The sequence below is a fragment of the Perna viridis genome, chromosome 1 (genome assembly GCF_037379345.1).
Source record: "Perna viridis isolate PV_CMFRI_1.1 ecotype Kerala chromosome 1, ASM3737934v1, whole genome shotgun sequence".
NCBI classification, from domain to species: Eukaryota; Metazoa; Mollusca; class Bivalvia; order Mytilida; family Mytilidae; genus Perna; species Perna viridis.
In genome coordinates this window covers 30,186,588-30,197,151 of record NC_142445.1, presented here as the reverse complement: position 1 = coordinate 30,197,151, position 10,564 = coordinate 30,186,588, and positions in this window count along the sequence as shown.

The following is a 10,564-nucleotide window of genomic DNA, read 5'->3' as shown; positions in this document are numbered from 1 at the left end:
AACCAAAGTCGAACTTAAGTTGTAACTCTTCATAATAATAAGGCCACATACCAAAAACAAAGTTATTTGGTAAAATTAAAACATTACAAAAAGATTTTACCTACCTACATTGTACCTATGCTACTTTTCATCCAATTTAACATTGAACAGATATATATTTGTTTCTTTGCCTGAACAGTATATCATCATAAAACATTAAAATGTGAAATTCATAGAACTAAAAAATAAAATATAACTGTAATTTACAACCATTAAATTGGTATAGACTCATGTGTTATACAAAGGGAGATAAATCTATATTTATCATGTGTTTGTGTCAATTTTCTTCATAGTGATGATGGTTTCATTATTTCTTTAATGTATTATGAAAACCAGTAAATGCCACCAAGGAGGTTGGAGGAAGTTGATGATTAAACAAATTGCCTGATTATACAGTGAAAACAAACTGATGGAGATATTTTCAAATATTTCAATTATTTATAAAGACTGTCTTCATTTTGCCAACTCAAAAAACAGTGACTGAAAAAAATTGTGGTTATGTAGTCCATCAACCACTTTTTGACCTAAAAATGAGGAAATTTGAAGGATTTTAGTGTAAAAACTGGAAGGTTATCAGAAATTTTGTATATAAAAGACGATTAAATTATTTTTCTACTTGGAAATGGTTGCCTTTCTACCTCCTAAGTAAGGAATTTTAATGCAAATTACAAATTTTAGCAATAACTTAGTATTAAGAAACTAAAAGGAGTTCCTCAATCAAAGCAGTTGTGCGATATGTCACAACTCACTTGCATTCGAAAAGGTACACTTATGATTACACTAAAATACATTGAACATCTGCTTTATTGGGTGGTAAAAAAGTTCAAAATGAGTTATCAGGAGGTTCTCCGAAAAAATCAGAAATTGCTCAAAATCTGGCAAAATCAGTCCACGAGTTAAAAAAAAAACCAGGCAGATCCTAAGATTTGGGCAGCACACAGGAAGTCTAGCCCATTTTTTAATGTTCCAATGTAATAATAAACTCATTAAGAGTTCAGAAAAAAACATGGATTCCTTGTATCGAAAGTGGATGACACAGAGCTCTATAACTAGCAGGTCAGTTTGTTATTTACCTTTATTATATAGATAACAGTGGTTTATGGAATGTTCCCAGAGTAATACATTTTGATAATTCACACTTTGAAATAAATTTGGTAGTTTCACTCTCAGACTTTCTCCTTCCAAAACGTCACAACTTTGATATCAATCTGCCAATCACAGAATTTAAAATTCATATTGAAAATATGAAAAAAATATGAAGAAAATCTGTATAATAAATAGGATAATCAATTGGTTATTGTGAATAACCAAAATATGATCACTCGTTTTAAGAATGCTTGAGGATTTAACTTGTGTGCGGAACAACTTCTGCACACTCTTTAAATCTAGGCGTTCTTCAGCATTCCTGATAACATTTTGGTTATTCACTCTTTCCAATTAATTATCTCCTCATTATTTTAAAGTTTCAATGATTTCTATGTATTTTTTTTTATTATTACAGTTTCAATAAATTAAAAACCAACATTCATTTCCTAGAAAACATAGTTTTGGATCTCTGTTGGATTAAAATGTTTTGATAACAAGGCCAACCAAGTTTTCAACTGTCAACCTCTTAACATGAATATTCATGAAATATTATAAGAACGCAAATATAAATATTCATATCACATTATAAAAAAAAACAATTACATGAATATTCATACAACATAAAAACCCAACAAAATAAATATACAGTTACCGTAACAGAAAACAAATTAATATGAATAATAACGTTTATCAAATTCGTTTCTGTGTTTGATAGGTTACACTCTAGGCTTGGATACTAGGAAAGGGGTGCCCAGCATACATCCTCTCACAATTGTTATTTTCGCACGAAATTTTAATTTTCATTAATTCAATCGCAAAAATTTTCTAGACTAGCTTTGCTCAGTTTTATTGTGTTATAACCATTGCCATGGTAAAGCAATGTACCAAATATCAAATATATATATGTATATATCTGTTCAGTAAGGACAGATGAATAAAAACATGAATGTTTACAAGACTAGCAGTAAATATTAAACTTGACATACAAACATACCAACCAATCTACATATATGTATTCTTTCAAGTACAAAGTCTATTTTATCATCATAAAAAAAAAAAAAAAAAAACACCCTCAAATTTAAACTTTAAACTCTAAACTATGAAATAAAACAAAGTACAAAGTACATTGTCCTCAAGTAATGACTGAAACTAATAATATAAAAGCTCTGTATATGTCAATACAAAGTTCTCAAGAAATGACTGGAACTACAATGTGCTAATGTAAAAACTCAATACATTTCCATACAAAATCTCAAGAAATAACCAGAGCTAATATTATCCCTATAATAGCTAAATACACTTTGTCAGTAATGCATGATATTACACTCCAATGTTCATTCTAACTGATGATCTGAAGTTCTCTAAAAAGAAACAACCTACGTATGCTCTTGGACCTCTCCTCTGTAACCCAAAAACAATATTCCAGAGGTTTACCATCCCAAGATCATCATGGGCTAGGTACTCTTTCAGTGAAAAGAACCATTTGATTGACCTTCAACTTTGACCTCTGTCCTCCAGTTGGGATAATCAACTTTTGACAATTTAACATTCCAGTTCTTTTTCATCTCATTTGTTTGTCCATCACTAAATAATGACTGTATGAAATATGATCGAGGCTGCACGATGAAGTATTCCTTCACACTATTAGGTTGTTGAAAAAATAGGTTGCAACTCTCATACAGGTTCTTGTAACCACAATTTTCACAAATTGGGTTGGAAACCCCATATGAACACTTGTCACATTTTGGGCAGTGCCATTCCCTCCAGTCTTGGCATGCTCTACACACGACACAATGGCGAGTATTCATGTCTGCCTCTGGTTCTTGCCTGCAGAAAGAGTAATAGATCTCAGATTTACCTTCCATGAATAAGATGCCCCTTGTGTTGGAGTTTCAATTGTAACTTTTTATTTAACGCCAAGGCCTGCTGTTTTGAAAATTCTGATGGAAACTCTAACGAATTCAGTTTGATAGGTTTTATAATTCCTGCTTGACAATTTTCAAGCAGTTCTTTCGCACTTAGTAAAGTACTGTGAAATCTCCTTTCAACATTATCAGACCTTGGAAGTAAGAAACAAAAAGAATCAAAGTCTGACCCAAATTCAGAAAATGTATAACGAGTTTATATTTATCATATAGTCCTTTACAATCCATCAAGGTTAGCATGAAGTTAACATTATATGTTTTTTCCAGCCTCTTCATATAGACATACTTGAACAATACTTCAAAACTCATCTTACTGACACCATCATCATCATCACATGATGACCCACCATCATCATTCCTATCATTGATCATTCAATCAGAACCTTTGTCAGAGTCTGAAAAACTGCCAATTTTTTCTTTCTCTTCATCTTCATCAGTATAGTTTGTTGACACTGAAAAAGAAATTCCATGGTTGATCAAATATTATCTAGCAACAAACTAGAGTGTGTTAGGGCACAGACACACCTGTCAATCGAATGATTAAGTAGCAATCTTTAAAAACATTAGACAGGAGGTGATACATATGACAAGCCAAAGTGGACAAAGATGCCCATTTATAAATATTTATAATTGAATTTTAAATATTCATAATTCATTTATTAGTATTTATAAATCACATATCTTTATTAATATTTATAAATGAACTCTAATTATTAATAAATGAATTATAAATATTTATAATTGTCATATTTATAAATATTAAAAGAATGAATTATACATACTAATAAATGATTTATAAATATTTATAAATGTTAATAAATAGGCATTTTTGTCCACTTTGGCTTGCCATAGATACATGCATATCAAAAACCCACAAACATCACTTTTATATCTCATTCAGGAACAGTTATAGACCACATAACCAGTCTAGGTTCGTCATTTTGTTATGAAATTATATAGATTGTGTAAGAAATTGGGCATTTTTTGGTAAAATCATATAGACTGTGTATATTTTTGTTGTAAAATCATATAGTAGCACTTTGCAGGCCTATCTTTATATAAAAAACAGCATATGTAGACAGAAAAAAACATCATTTGTTTAGTGGTTTTTTTTCAGCACCATGAATCACCTCTGCTATAGCCACTGCCTGAATTTTATATGGACGGGTACTTAAATAACAGGAAGAGCAAAACCAGTCTCACACATGGTACAACTCATCATTCTTAGTCCCAGTTTTTATTTTTTATTTTTTATTTTCCAAAATGCATCTTGAAAAATAATAAGTTTCTGGACATATTCCGTGTCTTGTCTGAACCTGATTTAAGATAATCATTAATTTGGTAACTTCTGGTTTGTAAATCATAGTTTTTTGCAACAATTCCTTTGTCCTTAAATAGAGCTGTTTCAATATGTTTGTGCTGGTAAAATCAGTCACCAAGCACATATAGATGATGATAACAACGGTAGTTGTTTTGGCACAAGTAACAGTTACTGTGGTTAAAATAAAAAATAAAATTTTTCCCCAGAAAATTTTTTCTGATAAGTTCGAGAATCAAGGAATTTTTTTTATTATTGCCTCATAGTGAAGAAACACATGGATAAATACATATACTGATACGTATTTATATTGTACAGTAACACTTGAATTTTGTGGCTGTCTAATTTTCGTAATATTTCACACTTACCAAGAGATAAATCAATTTAAATTGTAAAATATAACTTCAATTGATCTTTAAATGAATTAGCTTTAAAGCAATGAAACATGTAAGTTTTCCAAGTACTGCAATAGATGACAAAAATTACATACTTATTTTTGATTCTGAACAAAACTGCAAAAAGTTCTGTCCTAAAAAAATGAGGGTATGGTCTAATTGGTTTGTGTCTGGTCCAAAAACCCTTTGGAGCAGAAATGTATAGTTATCAACATAAAATACAAATTTACTACTTTAGGCAAAAAAAGGTCTTGTTTCCTGCTGTAAATCATAAAAAAAGAGAGAAATAGGGTAGGAAGGTACGGAAATTACTTCACTATTCAAAATCATTTTACACTGAATCAATGGGGAAACAATCTAATCTTTAACAGGGCTTGAGCAAATATGGTCATAAAATGTTTAGTGTAGGCAAAAAGACTAGTGTAGGCAAAAAGACTGGGGTAGGCAAAAAGACTAGTGTAGGCAAAAAGACTAGGGTAGGTAGAGTAGCAGGAAACCCTTAAATTTCAAAGCTGTTAGTTTTATTTTGGCTCTTGCTGTGAATATACCTTGATTATCTTTATGAATATAATTATCAGAGCCACCAACACCTGGATTGGCTTTAGATTGCTTGTTCATGGCTTTAGATGCACTGTCCATTGGATTGGCTTGAGATTGCTTGTTCATAGCTTTAGATGCACTGTCAACTGGATTGGCTTGAGGCCGCTTGTTCTGGGCTTTAGATGCACTGTCCATTGGATTGGGTTGAGATTGCTTGTTGAGAGCTTCAGTTTTAGAAATTCTTTTTGACTTTTGTCCATTTTCAGGACGACTTGTGCTACTGCTGAGTTTCTTGTTACTTATAACAACTTCATCCTTTTCACCTAGATAAGTTTAAAAGGTGTCTAATTTAAGCAAAGGTAGATATGTAAACATGTATATCATATATATATGTATATGCAAGACATCCATTTGGTTGATGTCCAATTTGATTTATTTTTCAAATTTCCCTTTAAGGGAAGTACATTGTACACTCTAATCAACCTAAATTTTAACTTCTCCACTCTCCACAATGCGTCTCAATTTTCCTCCACTGTGACTCTATCAAAGAAAAAAACTGAAATCCATCCAATCAATGGTCATCAATCCATCAAACAGTTGCACGGATCGGCTCAAGGACTGTACCTTAAAGCAGGTAATTTTCTCAGTTGCCAATTTCCCCAATTTGCTCTATGAATAGGGGTATTAAATTTTTGCGGTCTATATTTTTAGCAACTTCAGATTTCATGGAATGAATATCTAAAATATCTTGGCTTAAATTTGGCAAGCTTTTATTTTCTTTATTCCAAAACCCTTGCGAAAATTTCACACTATGTGATAATATTTATGATAACAGTACTGTATGTAGTCAAAGTTATGTATTTTGATAGTCTGATACTGCTACAGATAATTACTGCTAAAATGTAAATGTATTTTTTTTTAAATTCAAGTTAAGATACCTTTAAATCAATTGACCAAGTCCAATTACATACTAAAACTAACCTAAAAATAAATTGATTCACAGAGCAAAGCCAGATACACCTGGAGAGATTGAACCATAAACAGCGTGGGACAAATATGGACACAAAATTCAAGCTCAACACAGCTCTGACTTATGCGATAAATCTCTTGACATAAAATAATTATAAATGAAAAGGAGCTTACATTGATAAAAATGAACAATTCAACAAAGTTTCATGGAAATAACTTCAAGCATTTTCAAGTTAGTCTGCACTTATGGGAAATCCCCCTTTACAGTACGTGAATAACTTAAAAATGCATAATCAGAATTTATTATACATGTAAATGAAAAGGAGCTTACATCAGTGGAAATTTACTGTTTTCCAAATTATCATAAATTTAGGTGTAACCATTATCAAGTCACAGTCTAAAAACTGACAATTCCCACCTTTCTAGAACTAAGTTGTAAAATTAAGAACTTTACAAACACAATTCACTAAAGCTTCACAAAAAATAATTGCAGCGTTTTTGTATTAATTGTCCTCGGTCTGAACAACTGATGACAATTAAACAACTATTTAGAAAGATAGGTGTAAAAAAATCTTACACAATTTTTTATCATATCTTCTCCAGATTCTCTGATTATACTGTATAATAAATCATTTATCAAAATTTCATAAAAATGCAAGGGAATTAAAAAAGAAGATTAAAAAACTCTTGCAAAAAAAGCTCAGAATACAGTTCAACGGAGAAGGGGCATAACTCCAATTTGATCTTCAATGAAAGGTCAATGCTAATTGAAATTGAGTGTTCATGCACATGGATAATACTTTCCATTATCTGCTTTTCTTTTTCTACTTATAGGATATTCCATTTTTGTTGTCTCTGAAATATCATTTTCATTTCCTCTACAGACTATTTCTTTAAGTTTTATTTTAACAGTAGATTTTTTCTGTATTCTACCCTTCCTTCCAGACCTTCCTGGCATTTTTTTCCGTATCAGAGATAGTCAATTAGATCTACAAAAACAGATTAGTAATTTTCTTTTATCAAAATGACATTGAATAAATATACTTCGGTATTTTAATGTAAAAAATAATTAGGTCACTTAACTTAACTTGGAGATTATTGAGTTTCAATGAAGGCAATTTTTATATGGATTCTGTGAGGAATTTCACTATTTCAAAATCTAGATCAAAAACTGTTTGATTGAATTTCTGCTAAAATTACATACATCTGAAGAACACTTAACTGATATTCTTTCATATTTCAGAAAGAAAATTGGGATTCCCCAAAGTATAATTAAATAAAAGAATGGCGTTCCAATATCCCCCGCCAAAAACGAGGAGCCTGAATTGCTCACCTGGTTAAATTTTTGCCTTTTAAGGGCAATAACTCTAACAAGGAGTCGTCAGACAATTTTGACTCCATTTGATTCACTGTAAGCCTTATAATAAGGATCAATTCAGGAATTGAAAGCTATTGGCTAAACCTAACAGAATTGGTGATGTAAGCAAAAATCTGCTGACCCCATTGTTCTATTTTTAGAAATGGCAGCCATTTTTTTTCAGCGATCAAAAATCTGTCATTTCGTGAAGGATACCCTATAAAAAAATACCAACTTTCATTAAACTCTGTAAAGTAGTTTCTGAGGAGAAGATTTATGCACTGATTTAAAATAATAACATTAAAAACAGCAAAAAACGTCCAAAAAGGGCAATAACTCCAACATGGTTCAACATATTTTCACCAAAATTTGACCACAGATAGATCATCAGTTCTAAGCACAATACCCCAAGAAACATTCATACCAAGTTTGGTTCCAATTGGTCAGAGAAGATTTTTACCCATGTCCGAATTTGGCTAAACCTAACGGTGTTTGAGATATATGCGAAAAACTACTGTCTGACCCCTACGTTCTATTTTTAGTAATGGCGGCCATTTTTTCAATGGATCAAAAATCCCCACAACAGTTCTATGCAGGATATCCCAAGGAACTTTCATACCACGTTTGGTTTCAATTAGGAAAGTAGTGTCAGAGGAGAAGATTTTTGAAAGAAATAACATTAAAAATAGCAAAACTCATTGAAAAAGGGCAATAACTCCAACACGGCTTAGGTCTCACTAACCACTTCCGGGTCAAATGGCCACCCCCACCTATGTAGTACCAAAAACACACTGAACCTAGACATATGCACTGTAAGTGCATTATTTGTGTGTATTGTGATTAAAAGTAGTCAAAATAAAGCTGAGAATGTGTATTTTAAAATCATATATGTAATTAACTACAAAAGTGTATGAATATTGTTTACATGTGTGAGTAATTTGCCTCCATGCTGTCAGTTAGCAGAACAGGTAAAAATATGGATTTTCAGTATTATTTATTCAAGTAAATTTTGTGAAGAATTTCTACAATCATCGTACCATTAGCATAATGATTTTGGAAGCCTTATTTTCCAAGCTTCGCAACTTGGAAGATGTCAATTGTCCTGGGAATTCACAGTGAAACTTTGAAAATTACTTTTTTAACATGTAAAGTAATGGAAACGTTATAAGTGGTTAGTGAGATCTTAACGGATTAAAACCAATATTTGACTGCAGATAGATCTCATCATGCTGAACACTTTTATCCGTGTCAAAATTTAGTTAAACCTTACGGTTTTGGAGATATTTGTGAAAAACTACTGTCTGACCCCTTTTCTATTTTTAGTAACGGCAGCCATGTTTTTCGATGAATCAAAAATCCCCACATTAGTTCTATGCAGGATACCCCAAGGAACATTTATACCAAGTTTGGTTCTAATCAGTCACGTAGTTTCAGAGGAGAAGAGATTTGCATAATTGTTAACGACGAAGACGGACGCCAAGTGATGGCAATAGTTCACATGGCCTTAGTATTCACTGAAATTTTCTAAGTCCAAGTGAAAAAAAAAAGTGCGGAAAAATTTATATACACTGAGGGCATAACTTCTGTAAAAACCATTCAACCATAACCAAGTCAAACTTAATCTGTAAATCTTCATGATAAGGCCACATACCAAAAACATATTTTGTAAAAGCCTTAAAAAAATGTGGAACATGCAGATGGACGGATGCCCAGCATTTCCATGTCCCCTCGTTATGAGTCGCGGGGGACAAAAACTAAACTTTCCATTACATCCATTACTATAGAACATTTTTCCTCCAATTACCTCCTCTTAAGTATTAAATTTCTGAATCATCTCTTATTGTCAGAAAATACTTTGGCAACTGAAAATGATAATCCTTGAGACTAGCAGGGTCTACTTACACATAAAAAAAACTTGGGTTCTCTTACATTATTGAGAATAAATGCTCCTTTAAACATCTTCTAGCATGTATTAAACAAAGAATTTTGGATCAACCTATCTAGGAGCAATCATCACTGATATCAAATTCCAGTAGACTTACATTTTTCCAAAGTATTTACTCTAACAATAAATGTAGTAATTACATGGACATTTTACATAAAAAATCAGAGAGATCTGCATTAAGTAAAATTCGACTTGGTGCTCATAGCCTTGAAATCGAAAAGGGTAGACATTTTTCAATACCAATAGATGAAAGGCTTTGTCTTACCTGTAACACTGGGGAGAATGAAGACAAACAACATTTTTTATCCAAATGTAAATCTTAAAATTTAAAAGTCTGTTAGATCCAAGTTTAAAATAATATTGTCTAATGTAATAAATATTAATATCAATCTAACTGATGATTTTCTCATGAAGTGTTTATTTGTTTGTTTGTTTGTTGGGTTTAACGTCCGAGCAGCAATATTTCAGCTATATTCAGACAATGAACATGGAATTGATGATAAAATGAACATGAAATGATGATGAAATGAAAAAGGGGTGGGACACAAGGACAATCGGGTCGACAAATTGTGATTGCCACTGGAAATAGGGAGAGGTGGATAGGGTCGGGTAATTTAGCCTCCTGTGGCGGAGCCCTGTGGTTCCTACTCCGGGAGAATACCACAGTAGCAATCTTTAACGTGCGAGGAACGTGGCATCTTTCCCAACACGGTGCACCACTATGGTTTGCGGTCAGGTTTTCCGTATTATAGCCTGACAACCCCAGCATGTAACATGCCAGGGGTACCCCATTCCATCACCTGGGGCACACAGGGCTGCACGGGGCTGAAATGTTTATAAATAGTAAATCTCTAGTGGTATTAAGACTAACAAGTAATTATATTAGTGATTTCTGTATTGTCATAATCACCATCTATGATCTTATACATTATTATTTTATACTTTGATTATCATTATGAAACTTGGGCCTTTGCCAATTATTATAATTGT